Source organism: Schistocerca gregaria, chromosome 2 (assembly GCF_023897955.1).
Source record: "Schistocerca gregaria isolate iqSchGreg1 chromosome 2, iqSchGreg1.2, whole genome shotgun sequence".
NCBI classification, from domain to species: domain Eukaryota; kingdom Metazoa; phylum Arthropoda; class Insecta; order Orthoptera; family Acrididae; genus Schistocerca; species Schistocerca gregaria.
In genome coordinates, this window is record NC_064921.1 from 870,199,587 (window position 1) to 870,212,693 (window position 13,107).

The 13,107-nt window shown below is 51.8% G+C and overlaps 27 non-coding genes across 27 annotated transcripts; 22 read left to right on the forward strand and 5 right to left on the reverse strand.

Annotated features, from left to right (window-relative positions):
• The first annotated feature begins 211 nt into the window (after positions 1 to 211).
• Trnam-cau (transfer RNA methionine (anticodon CAU)) lies at positions 212 to 284 on the forward strand. Its single transcript has one exon. It is a non-coding gene; the product is annotated as a tRNA-Met (tRNA).
• Positions 285 to 745: 461 nt separating this feature from the next.
• Trnae-uuc (transfer RNA glutamic acid (anticodon UUC)) lies at positions 746 to 817 on the forward strand. Its single transcript has one exon. It is a non-coding gene; the product is annotated as a tRNA-Glu (tRNA).
• Positions 818 to 1,074: 257 nt separating this feature from the next.
• On the forward strand, positions 1,075 to 1,148 carry Trnai-aau (transfer RNA isoleucine (anticodon AAU)). The gene has a single exon. It is a non-coding gene; the product is annotated as a tRNA-Ile (tRNA).
• A 733-nt stretch (positions 1,149 to 1,881) lies between these two features.
• On the reverse strand, positions 1,882 to 1,953 carry Trnag-ucc (transfer RNA glycine (anticodon UCC)). Its single transcript has one exon. It is a non-coding gene; the product is annotated as a tRNA-Gly (tRNA).
• A 331-nt stretch (positions 1,954 to 2,284) lies between these two features.
• Trnag-gcc (transfer RNA glycine (anticodon GCC)) lies at positions 2,285 to 2,355 on the forward strand. Its single transcript has one exon. It is a non-coding gene; the product is annotated as a tRNA-Gly (tRNA).
• A 292-nt stretch (positions 2,356 to 2,647) lies between these two features.
• On the forward strand, positions 2,648 to 2,720 carry Trnam-cau (transfer RNA methionine (anticodon CAU)). The gene has a single exon. It is a non-coding gene; the product is annotated as a tRNA-Met (tRNA).
• A 461-nt stretch (positions 2,721 to 3,181) lies between these two features.
• On the forward strand, positions 3,182 to 3,253 carry Trnae-uuc (transfer RNA glutamic acid (anticodon UUC)). The gene has a single exon. It is a non-coding gene; the product is annotated as a tRNA-Glu (tRNA).
• A 257-nt stretch (positions 3,254 to 3,510) lies between these two features.
• Trnai-aau (transfer RNA isoleucine (anticodon AAU)) lies at positions 3,511 to 3,584 on the forward strand. Its single transcript has one exon. It is a non-coding gene; the product is annotated as a tRNA-Ile (tRNA).
• A 733-nt stretch (positions 3,585 to 4,317) lies between these two features.
• Positions 4,318 to 4,389, reverse strand: Trnag-ucc (transfer RNA glycine (anticodon UCC)). The gene has a single exon. It is a non-coding gene; the product is annotated as a tRNA-Gly (tRNA).
• Positions 4,390 to 4,720: 331 nt separating this feature from the next.
• On the forward strand, positions 4,721 to 4,791 carry Trnag-gcc (transfer RNA glycine (anticodon GCC)). Its single transcript has one exon. It is a non-coding gene; the product is annotated as a tRNA-Gly (tRNA).
• Positions 4,792 to 5,083: 292 nt separating this feature from the next.
• Positions 5,084 to 5,156, forward strand: Trnam-cau (transfer RNA methionine (anticodon CAU)). The gene has a single exon. It is a non-coding gene; the product is annotated as a tRNA-Met (tRNA).
• Positions 5,157 to 5,617: 461 nt separating this feature from the next.
• Trnae-uuc (transfer RNA glutamic acid (anticodon UUC)) lies at positions 5,618 to 5,689 on the forward strand. Its single transcript has one exon. It is a non-coding gene; the product is annotated as a tRNA-Glu (tRNA).
• Positions 5,690 to 5,946: 257 nt separating this feature from the next.
• Positions 5,947 to 6,020, forward strand: Trnai-aau (transfer RNA isoleucine (anticodon AAU)). The gene has a single exon. It is a non-coding gene; the product is annotated as a tRNA-Ile (tRNA).
• A 733-nt stretch (positions 6,021 to 6,753) lies between these two features.
• Trnag-ucc (transfer RNA glycine (anticodon UCC)) lies at positions 6,754 to 6,825 on the reverse strand. The gene has a single exon. It is a non-coding gene; the product is annotated as a tRNA-Gly (tRNA).
• A 331-nt stretch (positions 6,826 to 7,156) lies between these two features.
• Positions 7,157 to 7,227, forward strand: Trnag-gcc (transfer RNA glycine (anticodon GCC)). The gene has a single exon. It is a non-coding gene; the product is annotated as a tRNA-Gly (tRNA).
• A 292-nt stretch (positions 7,228 to 7,519) lies between these two features.
• Positions 7,520 to 7,592, forward strand: Trnam-cau (transfer RNA methionine (anticodon CAU)). The gene has a single exon. It is a non-coding gene; the product is annotated as a tRNA-Met (tRNA).
• Positions 7,593 to 8,053: 461 nt separating this feature from the next.
• Positions 8,054 to 8,125, forward strand: Trnae-uuc (transfer RNA glutamic acid (anticodon UUC)). Its single transcript has one exon. It is a non-coding gene; the product is annotated as a tRNA-Glu (tRNA).
• Positions 8,126 to 8,382: 257 nt separating this feature from the next.
• On the forward strand, positions 8,383 to 8,456 carry Trnai-aau (transfer RNA isoleucine (anticodon AAU)). The gene has a single exon. It is a non-coding gene; the product is annotated as a tRNA-Ile (tRNA).
• A 723-nt stretch (positions 8,457 to 9,179) lies between these two features.
• On the reverse strand, positions 9,180 to 9,251 carry Trnag-ucc (transfer RNA glycine (anticodon UCC)). Its single transcript has one exon. It is a non-coding gene; the product is annotated as a tRNA-Gly (tRNA).
• A 331-nt stretch (positions 9,252 to 9,582) lies between these two features.
• Positions 9,583 to 9,653, forward strand: Trnag-gcc (transfer RNA glycine (anticodon GCC)). The gene has a single exon. It is a non-coding gene; the product is annotated as a tRNA-Gly (tRNA).
• Positions 9,654 to 9,945: 292 nt separating this feature from the next.
• Trnam-cau (transfer RNA methionine (anticodon CAU)) lies at positions 9,946 to 10,018 on the forward strand. The gene has a single exon. It is a non-coding gene; the product is annotated as a tRNA-Met (tRNA).
• Positions 10,019 to 10,479: 461 nt separating this feature from the next.
• On the forward strand, positions 10,480 to 10,551 carry Trnae-uuc (transfer RNA glutamic acid (anticodon UUC)). The gene has a single exon. It is a non-coding gene; the product is annotated as a tRNA-Glu (tRNA).
• Positions 10,552 to 10,808: 257 nt separating this feature from the next.
• On the forward strand, positions 10,809 to 10,882 carry Trnai-aau (transfer RNA isoleucine (anticodon AAU)). The gene has a single exon. It is a non-coding gene; the product is annotated as a tRNA-Ile (tRNA).
• A 723-nt stretch (positions 10,883 to 11,605) lies between these two features.
• Trnag-ucc (transfer RNA glycine (anticodon UCC)) lies at positions 11,606 to 11,677 on the reverse strand. Its single transcript has one exon. It is a non-coding gene; the product is annotated as a tRNA-Gly (tRNA).
• A 331-nt stretch (positions 11,678 to 12,008) lies between these two features.
• Trnag-gcc (transfer RNA glycine (anticodon GCC)) lies at positions 12,009 to 12,079 on the forward strand. Its single transcript has one exon. It is a non-coding gene; the product is annotated as a tRNA-Gly (tRNA).
• Positions 12,080 to 12,371: 292 nt separating this feature from the next.
• Positions 12,372 to 12,444, forward strand: Trnam-cau (transfer RNA methionine (anticodon CAU)). Its single transcript has one exon. It is a non-coding gene; the product is annotated as a tRNA-Met (tRNA).
• Positions 12,445 to 12,905: 461 nt separating this feature from the next.
• Trnae-uuc (transfer RNA glutamic acid (anticodon UUC)) lies at positions 12,906 to 12,977 on the forward strand. Its single transcript has one exon. It is a non-coding gene; the product is annotated as a tRNA-Glu (tRNA).
• The last annotated feature ends 130 nt before the right edge of the window (positions 12,978 to 13,107 follow it).

Genomic DNA, 13,107 nt, shown 5'->3' on the forward strand with positions numbered 1-13,107 from the left:
CCGTGTGGAAACAGCCAAACACGCAGCGCGCACGTCTTCTCGTTTGGACTCCTGCGTGCTATTGTACATACTGGCGTCGGCCTAGCATCGCAAGTTGTCTGCAGCGCTGGGAATGCACGTGTAGTAACAGAAAAAATGAGCCAGCAAGTGCAGACTCTCTACCACTAGTATTTGCTACTTGCCGAGATTCCAGAAGGTTTGGCAATCACGTGCCTCGGTAGCGCAGTAGGCAGCGCGTAAGTCTCATAATCTTAAGGTCGTGAGTTCGATCCTCACCCGGGGCATTTAATTTACTTTCGTTCACAGCTGAATTGACGGCTCTGGGGTTGCGAAGGAGCAAAACAGCTTGCAGTTTGTTATCCACAAGGTTTCAACAACTCAGCGTGAAAATGCTTACTTCCTGTTATTACTACATGCAGTTCTTTTGTGAAATTTTCAAGAAAAAATGTACTAGTACTAAAACTGAATTTCGTATGATATAACATGTAAAGTCACACAGTGTATGGCCTGCTATACCTGTATAATGACAGGCTGCAGGTCTTTACTTGCGAAATAAGTAAACAAATATTACTACTCACAGGTTTGCTTTTCCTCCTACCCCTGTAACAACGAGGCCAAAAGCAACGGACTGTGACTTTTGCCATGCGCGCCTCGGCATGGGAGCGCGAAAAGATGGTGGCAAACAGGGAAAGTGCGACACGGAAAGCCACTGGAGGGGGTGTAAACCCCGAAAGAAGTGTGCGCGTCCGGTGTGGTCTAGTGGCTAGGATACCTGGCTTTCACCCAGGAGGCCCGGGTTCGATTCCCGGTACCGGAATGTAATTTTTTCGGAACAAATCACGACAAGTTTGGACAGAGCGAAATGCTGTTTCACGTCCTCCTCGCGTTATAGCTACTGGTTCATAAACGTGAGCTGAAAACAGTCGAGAGAAACGGGCACGCAATGAAATTACTACGAGCAGCGGAATAAAGGGAGGAGAGACGCTGGTCCACTGTTGGACTACTACCATACAAATGTTACCTGTAAATACGCAGAGCTACTCCCTCTAAGTGCTGGAAGACAGTGTGCACCGAGGCCCGTTAGCTCAGTTGGTTAGAGCGTCGTGCTAATAACGCGAAGGTCGTGGGTTCGATCCCCCCACGGGCCAATACGATTTTTCTATTTCAAAACGGCAACGCCTATTTCGGCGGGGAAGTGTGGTGACTAAGAAATCGTGTGGGAGCAGATAGGGGACCCGAAAGCGACTTGTCGGGACGCGCTAAAACACTTCACAGGTCACAGCACGCTGAACACACTGTTTCTCGTCCGATCACCGCTACTGCGCGACGCTGGGCGTTGTCAGTGCTTGGGCGGGTGACCGCCTGCGAACACATGGCGCTGCCGACAGTTTCAATTCGTATTTCTCTTTTCTCGTCGGTTTCGGAGCTGCAGCGCTATTCGGTCAAGGGCACTGGCGCCACGTTTTGGCTCTCGGTATGCCAAGTCGCGCCGTGCGGCCACAGTGAAATGAAGGAGCGTGTTGTAAAATTTTCAACAAAGAAAAAAAGAAATGTACTAGTAATAAAACTGAATTTGTCTGACAGAACATGTAAAATCACACAATGCACGATAACAGGCAGCAGGTCTTTACTTGAGGCATAAGTAATGTTGTGCCCGCCTCGCCATACCTCTCTCAGTCGTTTCGCGTGCTAGTCCTTCTGATATAGGCCGATTGGAGAGCGTCAGCTCTCGCGTCAGCCGAGCAAAGTCGAGACAAGTCGAGACTCAAGCGGAATCGACGCACACAATATAGGGTGGCCTGCAGCGAGTAAGAGGGGGAAAGAAACATTAATTTAAGGACGCGTGGCAAAAGTACTCATACGCAGAAGTAAAACGCAAGCTGCGGTGGCCGGGAATCGAACCCGGATCAACTGCTTGGAAGGCAACTATGCTGACCATTACACCACCACCGCACCGTTTTCCTCTGCGCACGCCGCGCTGTGTCTGCTTCCCGCCTGTCGGCGGCGGCCGAAGGTGGTCGCAGCAGTAGGCGCATTACGGGGTAGGCGAGCGCATCCAGACAGCGTCTCTACGCACATTTCGCGTCCTTTGGCAAGAGTCGTCGCGTGCGTGCGCCGCAACACTACTAAGACGATCGCGTTCGGGCGTCATTTTTAAGCAGTGCAGCGCAGGATTCAGCGTTTGTAGCATTCTCTCGAGAGGATGCCACGGCGCTGGACGGCAGTCCCACTTTCCCTTCAGACGTCTGCCGCGGAAAGCACAAGGAAGCTGCGAACTAGCTGGGCATCGGTGGTTAAGTGGTTGAATGCTCGCCTGCCACGCGGGCGGCCCGGGTTCGATTCCCGGCCGATGCATCATTTTGTTTTTCCCCGATAGTGGTGCTGCGAGTCTTTCGCACTCGAAGTGCGTGGGCCACGAGAATGGACCGCGGGATTCCGTGTGGAAACAGCCAAACACGCAGCGCGCACGTCTTCTCGTTTGGACTCCTGCGTGCTATTGTACATACTGGCGTCGGCCTAGCATCGCAAGTTGTCTGCAGCGCTGGGAATGCACGTGTAGTAACAGAAAAAATGAGCCAGCAAGTGCAGACTCTCTACCACTAGTATTTGCTACTTGCCGAGATTCCAGAAGGTTTGGCAATCACGTGCCTCGGTAGCGCAGTAGGCAGCGCGTAAGTCTCATAATCTTAAGGTCGTGAGTTCGATCCTCACCCGGGGCATTAAATTTACTTTCGTTCACAGCTGAATTGACGGCTCTGGGGTTGCGAAGGAGCAAAACAGCTTGCAGTTTGTTATCCACAAGGTTTCAACAACTCAGCGTGAAAATGCTTACTTCCCGTTATTACTACATGCAGTTCTTTTGTGAAATTTTCAAGAAAAAATGTACTAGTACTAAAACTGAATTTCGTATGATATAACATGTGAAGTCACACAGTGTATGGCCTGCTATACCTGTATAATGACAGGCTGCAGGTCTTTACTTGCGAAATAAGTAAACAAATATTACTACTCACAGGTTTGCTTTTCCTCCTACCCCTGTAACAACGAGGCCAAAAGCAACGGACTGTGACTTTTGCCATGCGCGCCTCGGCATGGGAGCGCGAAAAGATGGTGGCAAACAGGGAAAGTGCGACACGGAAAGCCACTGGAGGGGGTGTAAACCCCGAAAGAAGTGTGCGCGTCCGGTGTGGTCTAGTGGCTAGGATACCTGGCTTTCACCCAGGAGGCCCGGGTTCGATTCCCGGTACCGGAATGTAATTTTTTCGGAACAAATCACGACAAGTTTGGACAGAGCGAAATGCTGTTTCACGTCCTCCTCGCGTTATAGCTACTGGTTCATAAACGTGAGCTGAAAACAGTCGAGAGAAACGGGCACGCAATGAAATTACTACGAGCAGCGGAATAAAGGGAGGAGAGACGCTGGTCCACTGTTGGACTGCTACCATACAAATGTTACCTGTAAATACGCAGAGCTACTCCCTCTAAGTGCTGGAAGACAGTGTGCACCGAGGCCCGTTAGCTCAGTTGGTTAGAGCGTCGTGCTAATAACGCGAAGGTCGTGGGTTCGATCCCCCCACGGGCCAATACGATTTTTCTATTTCAAAACGGCAACGCCTATTTCGGCGGGGAAGTGTGGTGACTAAGAAATCGTGTGGGAGCAGATAGGGGACCCGAAAGCGACTTGTCGGGACGCGCTAAAACACTTCACAGGTCACAGCACGCTGAACACACTGTTTCTCGTCCGATCACCGCTACTGCGCGACGCTGGGCGTTGTCAGTGCTTGGGCGGGTGACCGCCTGCGAACACATGGCGCTGCCGACAGTTTCAATTCGTATTTCTCTTTTCTCGTCGGTTTCGGAGCTGCAGCGCTATTCGGTCAAGGGCACTGGCGCCACGTTTTGGCTCTCGGTATGCCAAGTCGCGCCGTGCGGCCACAGTGAAATGAAGGAGCGTGTTGTAAAATTTTCAACAAAGAAAAAAAGAAATGTACTAGTAATAAAACTGAATTTGTCTGACAGAACATGTAAAATCACACAATGCACGATAACAGGCAGCAGGTCTTTACTTGAGGCATAAGTAATGTTGTGCCCGCCTCGCCATACCTCTCTCAGTCGTTTCGCGTGCTAGTCCTTCTGATATAGGCCGATTGGAGAGCGTCAGCTCTCGCGTCAGCCGAGCAAAGTCGAGACAAGTCGAGACTCAAGCGGAATCGACGCACACAATATAGGGTGGCCTGCAGCGAGTAAGAGGGGGAAAGAAACATTAATTTAAGGACGCGTGGCAAAAGTACTCATACGCAGAAGTAAAACGCAAGCTGCGGTGGCCGGGAATCGAACCCGGATCAACTGCTTGGAAGGCAACTATGCTGACCATTACACCACCACCGCACCGTTTTCCTCCGCGCACGCCGCGCTGTGTCTGCTTCCCGCCTGTCGGCGGCGGCCGAAGGTGGTCGCAGCCGTAGGCGCATTACGGGGTAGGCGAGCGCATCCAGACAGCGTCTCTACGCACATTTCGCGTCCTTTGGCAAGAGTCGTCGCGTGCGTGCGCCGCAACACTACTAAGACGATCGCGTTCGGGCGTCATTTTTAAGCAGTGCAGCGCAGGATTCAGCGTTTGTAGCATTCTCTCGAGAGGATGCCACGGCGCTGGACGGCAGTCCCACTTTCCCTTCAGACGTCTGCCGCGGAAAGCACAAGGAAGCTGCGAACTAGCTGGGCATCGGTGGTTAAGTGGTAGAATGCTCGCCTGCCACGCGGGCGGCCCGGGTTCGATTCCCGGCCGATGCATCATTTTGTTTTTCCCCGATAGTGGTGCTGCGAGTCTTTCGCACTCGAAGTGCGTGGGCCACGAGAATGGACCGCGGGATTCCGTGTGGAAACAGCCAAACACGCAGCGCGCACGTCTTCTCGTTTGGACTCCTGCGTGCTATTGTACATACTGGCGTCGGCCTAGCATCGCAAGTTGTCTGCAGCGCTGGGAATGCACGTGTAGTAACAGAAAAAATGAGCCAGCAAGTGCAGACTCTCTACCACTAGTATTTGCTACTTGCCGAGATTCCAGAAGGTTTGGCAATCACGTGCCTCGGTAGCGCAGTAGGCAGCGCGTAAGTCTCATAATCTTAAGGTCGTGAGTTCGATCCTCACCCGGGGCATTAAATTTACTTTCGTTCACAGCTGAATTGACGGCTCTGGGGTTGCGAAGGAGCAAAACAGCTTGCAGTTTGTTATCCACAAGGTTTCAACAACTCAGCGTGAAAATGCTTACTTCCCGTTATTACTACATGCAGTTCTTTTGTGAAATTTTCAAGAAAAAATGTACTAGTACTAAAACTGAATTTCGTATGATATAACATGTGAAGTCACACAGTGTATGGCCTGCTATACCTGTATAATGACAGGCTGCAGGTCTTTACTTGCGAAATAAGTAAACAAATATTACTACTCACAGGTTTGCTTTTCCTCCTACCCCTGTAACAACGAGGCCAAAAGCAACGGACTGTGACTTTTGCCATGCGCGCCTCGGCATGGGAGCGCGAAAAGATGGTGGCAAACAGGGAAAGTGCGACACGGAAAGCCACTGGAGGGGGTGTAAACCCCGAAAGAAGTGTGCGCGTCCGGTGTGGTCTAGTGGCTAGGATACCTGGCTTTCACCCAGGAGGCCCGGGTTCGATTCCCGGTACCGGAATGTAATTTTTTCGGAACAAATCACGACAAGTTTGGACAGAGCGAAATGCTGTTTCACGTCCTCCTCGCGTTATAGCTACTGGTTCATAAACGTGAGCTGAAAACAGTCGAGAGAAACGGGCACGCAATGAAATTACTACGAGCAGCGGAATAAAGGGAGGAGAGACGCTGGTCCACTGTTGGACTGCTACCATACAAATGTTACCTGTAAATACGCAGAGCTACTCCCTCTAAGTGCTGGAAGACAGTGTGCACCGAGGCCCGTTAGCTCAGTTGGTTAGAGCGTCGTGCTAATAACGCGAAGGTCGTGGGTTCGATCCCCCCACGGGCCAATACGATTTTTCTATTTCAAAACGGCAACGCCTATTTCGGCGGGGAAGTGTGGTGACTAAGAAATCGTGTGGGAGCAGATAGGGGACCCGAAAGCGACTTGTCGGGACGCGCTAAAACACTTCACAGGTCACAGCACGCTGAACACACTGTTTCTCGTCCGATCACCGCTACTGCGCGACGCTGGGCGTTGTCAGTGCTTGGGCGGGTGACCGCCTGCGAACACATGGCGCTGCCGACAGTTTCAATTCGTATTTCTCTTTTCTCGTCGGTTTCGGAGCTGCAGCGCTATTCGGTCAAGGGCACTGGCGCCACGTTTTGGCTCTCGGTATGCCAAGTCGCGCCGTGCGGCCACAGTGAAATGAAGGAGCGTGTTGTAAAATTTTCAACAAAGAAAAAAAGAAATGTACTAGTAATAAAACTGAATTTGTCTGACAGAACATGTAAAATCACACAATGCACGATAACAGGCAGCAGGTCTTTACTTGAGGCATAAGTAATGTTGTGCCCGCCTCGCCATACCTCTCTCAGTCGTTTCGCGTGCTAGTCCTTCTGATATAGGCCGATTGGAGAGCGTCAGCTCTCGCGTCAGCCGAGCAAAGTCGAGACAAGTCGAGACTCAAGCGGAATCGACGCACACAATATAGGGTGGCCTGCAGCGAGTAAGAGGGGGAAAGAAACATTAATTTAAGGACGCGTGGCAAAAGTACTCATACGCAGAAGTAAAACGCAAGCTGCGGTGGCCGGGAATCGAACCCGGATCAACTGCTTGGAAGGCAACTATGCTGACCATTACACCACCACCGCACCGTTTTCCTCCGCGCACGCCGCGCTGTGTCTGCTTCCCGCCTGTCGGCGGCGGCCGAAGGTGGTCGCAGCCGTAGGCGCATTACGGGGTAGGCGAGCGCATCCAGACAGCGTCTCTACGCACATTTCGCGTCCTTTGGCAAGAGTCGTCGCGTGCGTGCGCCGCAACACTACTAAGACGATCGCGTTCGGGCGTCATTTTTAAGCAGTGCAGCGCAGGATTCAGCGTTTGTAGCATTCTCTCGAGAGGATGCCACGGCGCTGGACGGCAGTCCCACTTTCCCTTCAGACGTCTGCCGCGGAAAGCACAAGGAAGCTGCGAACTAGCTGGGCATCGGTGGTTAAGTGGTAGAATGCTCGCCTGCCACGCGGGCGGCCCGGGTTCGATTCCCGGCCGATGCATCATTTTGTTTTTCCCCGATAGTGGTGCTGCGAGTCTTTCGCACTCGAAGTGCGTGGGCCACGAGAATGGACCGCGGGATTCCGTGTGGAAACAGCCAAACACGCAGCGCGCACGTCTTCTCGTTTGGACTCCTGCGTGCTATTGTACATACTGGCGTCGGCCTAGCATCGCAAGTTGTCTGCAGCGCTGGGAATGCACGTGTAGTAACAGAAAAAATGAGCCAGCAAGTGCAGACTCTCTACCACTAGTATTTGCTACTTGCCGAGATTCCAGAAGGTTTGGCAATCACGTGCCTCGGTAGCGCAGTAGGCAGCGCGTAAGTCTCATAATCTTAAGGTCGTGAGTTCGATCCTCACCCGGGGCATTTAATTTACTTTCGTTCACAGCTGAATTGACGGCTCTGGGGTTGCGAAGGAGCAAAACAGCTTGCAGTTTGTTATCCACAAGGTTTCAACAACTCAGCGTGAAAATGCTTACTTCCCGTTATTACTACATGCAGTTCTTTTGTGAAATTTTCAAGAAAAAATGTACTAGTACTAAAACTGAATTTCGTATGATATAACATGTGAAGTCACACAGTGTATGGCCTGCTATACCTGTATAATGACAGGCTGCAGGTCTTTACTTGCGAAATAAGTAAACAAATATTACTACTCACAGGTTTGCTTTTCCTCCTACCCCTGTAACAACGAGGCCAAAAGCAACGGACTGTGACTTTTGCCATGCGCGCCTCGGCATGGGAGCGCGAAAAGATGGTGGCAAACAGGGAAAGTGCGACACGGAAAGCCACTGGAGGGGGTGTAAACCCCGAAAGAAGTGTGCGCGTCCGGTGTGGTCTAGTGGCTAGGATACCTGGCTTTCACCCAGGAGGCCCGGGTTCGATTCCCGGTACCGGAATGTAATTTTTTCGGAACAAATCACGACAAGTTTGGACAGAGCGAAATGCTGTTTCACGTCCTCCTCGCGTTATAGCTACTGGTTCATAAACGTGAGCTGAAAACAGTCGAGAGAAACGGGCACGCAATGAAATTACTACGAGCAGCGGAATAAAGGGAGGAGAGACGCTGGTCCACTGTTGGACTGCTACCATACAAATGTTACCTGTAAATACGCAGAGCTACTTCCTCTAAGTGCTGGAAGACAGTGTGCACCGAGGCCCGTTAGCTCAGTTGGTTAGAGCGTCGTGCTAATAACGCGAAGGTCGTGGGTTCGATCCCCCCACGGGCCAATACGATTTTTCTATTTCAAAACGGCAACGCCTATTTCGGCGGGGAAGTGTGGTGACTAAGAAATCGTGTGGGAGCAGATAGGGGACCCGAAAGCGACTTGTCGGGACGCGCTAAAACACTTCACAGGTCACAGCACGCTGAACACACTGTTTCTCGTCCGATCACCGCTACTGCGCGACGCTGGGCGTTGTCAGTGCTTGGGCGGGTGACCGCCTGCGAACACATGGCGCTGCCGACAGTTTCAATTCGTATTTCTCTTTTCTCGTCGGTTTCGGAGCTGCAGCGCTATTCGGTCAAGGGCACTGGCTGCTCTCGGTATGCCAAGTCGCGCCGTGCGGCCACAGTGAAATGAAGGAGCGTGTTGTAAAATTTTCAACAAAGAAAAAAAGAAATGTACTAGTAATAAAACTGAATTTGTCTGACAGAACATGTAAAATCACACAATGCACGATAACAGGCAGCAGGTCTTTACTTGAGGCATAAGTAATGTTGTGCCCGCCTCGCCATACCTCTCTCAGTCGTTTCGCGTGCTAGTCCTTCTGATATAGGCCGATTGGAGAGCGTCAGCTCTCGCGTCAGCCGAGCAAAGTCGAGACAAGTCGAGACTCAAGCGGAATCGACGCACACAATATAGGGTGGCCTGCAGCGAGTAAGAGGGGGAAAGAAACATTAATTTAAGGACGCGTGGCAAAAGTACTCATACGCAGAAGTAAAACGCAAGCTGCGGTGGCCGGGAATCGAACCCGGATCAACTGCTTGGAAGGCAACTATGCTGACCATTACACCACCACCGCACCGTTTTCCTCTGCGCACGCCGCTCTGTGTCTGCTTCCCGCCTGTCGGCGGCGGCCGAAGGTGGTCGCAGCAGTAGGCGCATTACGGGGTAGGCGAGCGCATCCAGACAGCGTCTCTACGCACATTTCGCGTCCTTTGGCAAGAGTCGTCGCGTGCGTGCGCCGCAACACTACTAAGACGATCGCGTTCGGGCGTCATTTTTAAGCAGTGCAGCGCAGGATTCAGCGTTTGTAGCATTCTCTCGAGAGGATGCCACGGCGCTGGACGGCAGTCCCACTTTCCCTTCAGACGTCTGCCGCGGAAAGCACAAGGAAGCTGCGAACTAGCTGGGCATCGGTGGTTAAGTGGTAGAATGCTCGCCTGCCACGCGGGCGGCCCGGGTTCGATTCCCGGCCGATGCATCATTTTGTTTTTCCCCGATAGTGGTGCTGCGAGTCTTTCGCACTCGAAGTGCGTGGGCCACGAGAATGGACCGCGGGATTCCGTGTGGAAACAGCCAAACACGCAGCGCGCACGTCTTCTCGTTTGGACTCCTGCGTGCTATTGTACATACTGGCGTCGGCCTAGCATCGCAAGTTGTCTGCAGCGCTGGGAATGCACGTGTAGTAACAGAAAAAATGAGCCAGCAAGTGCAGACTCTCTACCACTAGTATTTGCTACTTGCCGAGATTCCAGAAGGTTTGGCAATCACGTGCCTCGGTAGCGCAGTAGGCAGCGCGTAAGTCTCATAATCTTAAGGTCGTGAGTTCGATCCTCACCCGGGGCATTAAATTTACTTTCGTTCACAGCTGAATTGACGGCTCTGGGGTTGCGAAGGAGCAAAACAGCTTGCAGTTTGTTATCCACAAGGTTTCAACAACTCAGCGTGAAAATGCTTACTTCCCGTTATTACTACATGCAGTTCTTTTGTGAAATTTTCAAGAAAAAATGTACTAGTACTAAAACTGAATTTCGTATGATATAACATGTGAAGTCACACAGTGTATGGCCTGCTATACCTGTATAATGACAGGCTGCAGGTCTTTACTTGCGAAATAAGTAAACAAATATTACTACTCACAGGTTTGCTTTTCCTCCTACCCCTGTAACAACGAGGCCAAAAGCAACGGACTGTGACTTTTGCCATGCGCGCCTCGGCATGGGAGCGCGAAAAGATGGTGGCAAACAGGGAAAGTGCGACACGGAAAGCCACTGGAGGGGGTGTAAACCCCGAAAGAAGTGTGCGCGTCCGGTGTGGTCTAGTGGCTAGGATACCTGGCTTTCACCCAGGAGGCCCGGGTTCGATTCCCGGTACCGGAATGTAATTTTTTCGGAACAAATCACGACAAGTTTGGACAGAGCGAAATGCTGTTTCACGTCCTCCTCGCGTTATAGCTACTGGTTCATAAACGTGAGCTGAAAACAGTCGAGAGAAACGGGCACGCAATGAAATTACTACGAGCAGCGGAATAAAGGGAGGAGAGACGCTGGTCCACTGTTGGACTGCTACCATACAAATGTTACCTGTAAATACGCAGAGCTACTCCCTCTAAGTGCTGGAAGACAGTGTGCACCGAGGCCCGTTAGCTCAGTTGGTTAGAGCGTCGTGCTAATAACGCGAAGGTCGTGGGTTCGATCCCCCCACGGGCCAATACGATTTTTCTATTTCAAAACGGCAACGCCTATTTCGGCGGGGAAGTGTGGTGACTAAGAAATCGTGTGGGAGCAGATAGGGGACCCGAAAGCGACTTGTCGGGACGCGCTAAAACACTTCACAGGTCACAGCACGCTGAACACACTGTTTCTCGTCCGATCACCGCTACTGCGCGACGCTGGGCGTTGTCAGTGCTTGGGCGGGTGACCGCCTGCGAACACATGGCGCTGCCGACAGTTTCAATTCGTATTTCTCTTTTCTCGTCGGTTTCGGAGCTGCAGCGCTATTCGGTCAAGGGCACTGGCTGCTCTCGGTATGCCAAGTCGCGCCGTGCGGCCACAGTGAAATGAAGGAGCGTGTTGTAAAATTTTCAACAAAGAAAAAAAGAAATGTACTAGTAATAAAACTGAATTTGTCTGACAGAACATGTAAAATCACACAATGCACGATAACAGGCAGCAGGTCTTTACTTGAGGCATAAGTAATGTTGTGCCCGCCTCGCCATACCTCTCTCAGTCGTTTCGCGTGCTAGTCCTTCTGATATAGGCCGATTGGAGAGCGTCAGCTCTCGCGTCAGCCGAGCAAAGTCGAGACAAGTCGAGACTCAAGCGGAATCGACGCACACAATATAGGGTGGCCTGCAGCGAGTAAGAGGGGGAAAGAAACATTAATTTAAGGACGCGTGGCAAAAGTACTCATACGCAGAAGTAAAACGCAAGCTGCGGTGGCCGGGAATCGAACCCGGATCAACTGCTTGGAAGGCAACTATGCTGACCATTACACCACCACCGCACCGTTTTCCTCCGCGCACGCCGCGCTGTGTCTGCTTCCCGCCTGTCGGCGGCGGCCGAAGGTGGTCGCAGCCGTAGGCGCATTACGGGGTAGGCGAGCGCATCCAGACAGCGTCTCTACGCACATTTCGCGTCCTTTGGCAAGAGTCGTCGCGTGCGTGCGCCGCAACACTACTAAGACGATCGCGTTCGGGCGTCATTTTTAAGCAGTGCAGCGCAGGATTCAGCGTTTGTAGCATTCTCTCGAGAGGATGCCACGGCGCTGGACGGCAGTCCCACTTTCCCTTCAGACGTCTGCCGCGGAAAGCACAAGGAAGCTGCGAACTAGCTGGGCATCGGTGGTTAAGTGGTAGAATGCTCGCCTGCCACGCGGGCGGCCCGGGTTCGATTCCCGGCCGATGCATCATTTTGTTTTTCCCCGATAGTGGTGCTGCGAGTCTTTCGCACTCGAAGTGCGTGGGCCACGAGAATGGACCGCGGGATTCCGTGTGGAAACAGCCAAACACGCAGCGCGCACGTCTTCTCGTTTGGACTCCTGCGTGCTATTGTACATACTGGCGTCGGCCTAGCATCGCAAGTTGTCTGCAGCGCTGGGAATGCACGTGTAGTAACAGAAAAAATGAGCCAGCAAGTGCAGACTCTCTACCACTAGTATTTGCTACTTGCCGAGATTCCAGAAGGTTTGGCAATCACGTGCCTCGGTAGCGCAGTAGGCAGCGCGTAAGTCTCATAATCTTAAGGTCGTGAGTTCGATCCTCACCCGGGGCATTAAATTTACTTTCGTTCACAGCTGAATTGACGGCTCTGGGGTTGCGAAGGAGCAAAACAGCTTGCAGTTTGTTATCCACAAGGTTTCAACAACTCAGCGTGAAAATGCTTACTTCCCGTTATTACTACATGCAGTTCTTTTGTGAAATTTTCAAGAAAAAATGTACTAGTACTAAAACTGAATTTCGTATGATATAACATGTGAAGTCACACAGTGTATGGCCTGCTATACCTGTATAATGACAGGCTGCAGGTCTTTACTTGCGAAATAAGTAAACAAATATTACTACTCACAGGTTTGCTTTTCCTCCTACCCCTGTAACAACGAGGCCAAAAGCAACGGACTGTGACTTTTGCCATGCGCGCCTCGGCATGGGAGCGCGAAAAGATGGTGGCAAACAGGGAAAGTGCGACACGGAAAGCCACTGGAGGGGGTGTAAACCCCGAAAGAAGTGTGCGCGTCCGGTGTGGTCTAGTGGCTAGGATACCTGGCTTTCACCCAGGAGGCCCGGGTTCGATTCCCGGTACCGGAATGTAATTTTTTCGGAACAAATCACGACAAGTTTGGACAGAGCGAAATGCTGTTTCACGTCCTCCTCGCGTTATAGCTACTGGTTCATAAACGTGAGCTGAAAACAGTCGAGAGAAACGGGCACGCAATGA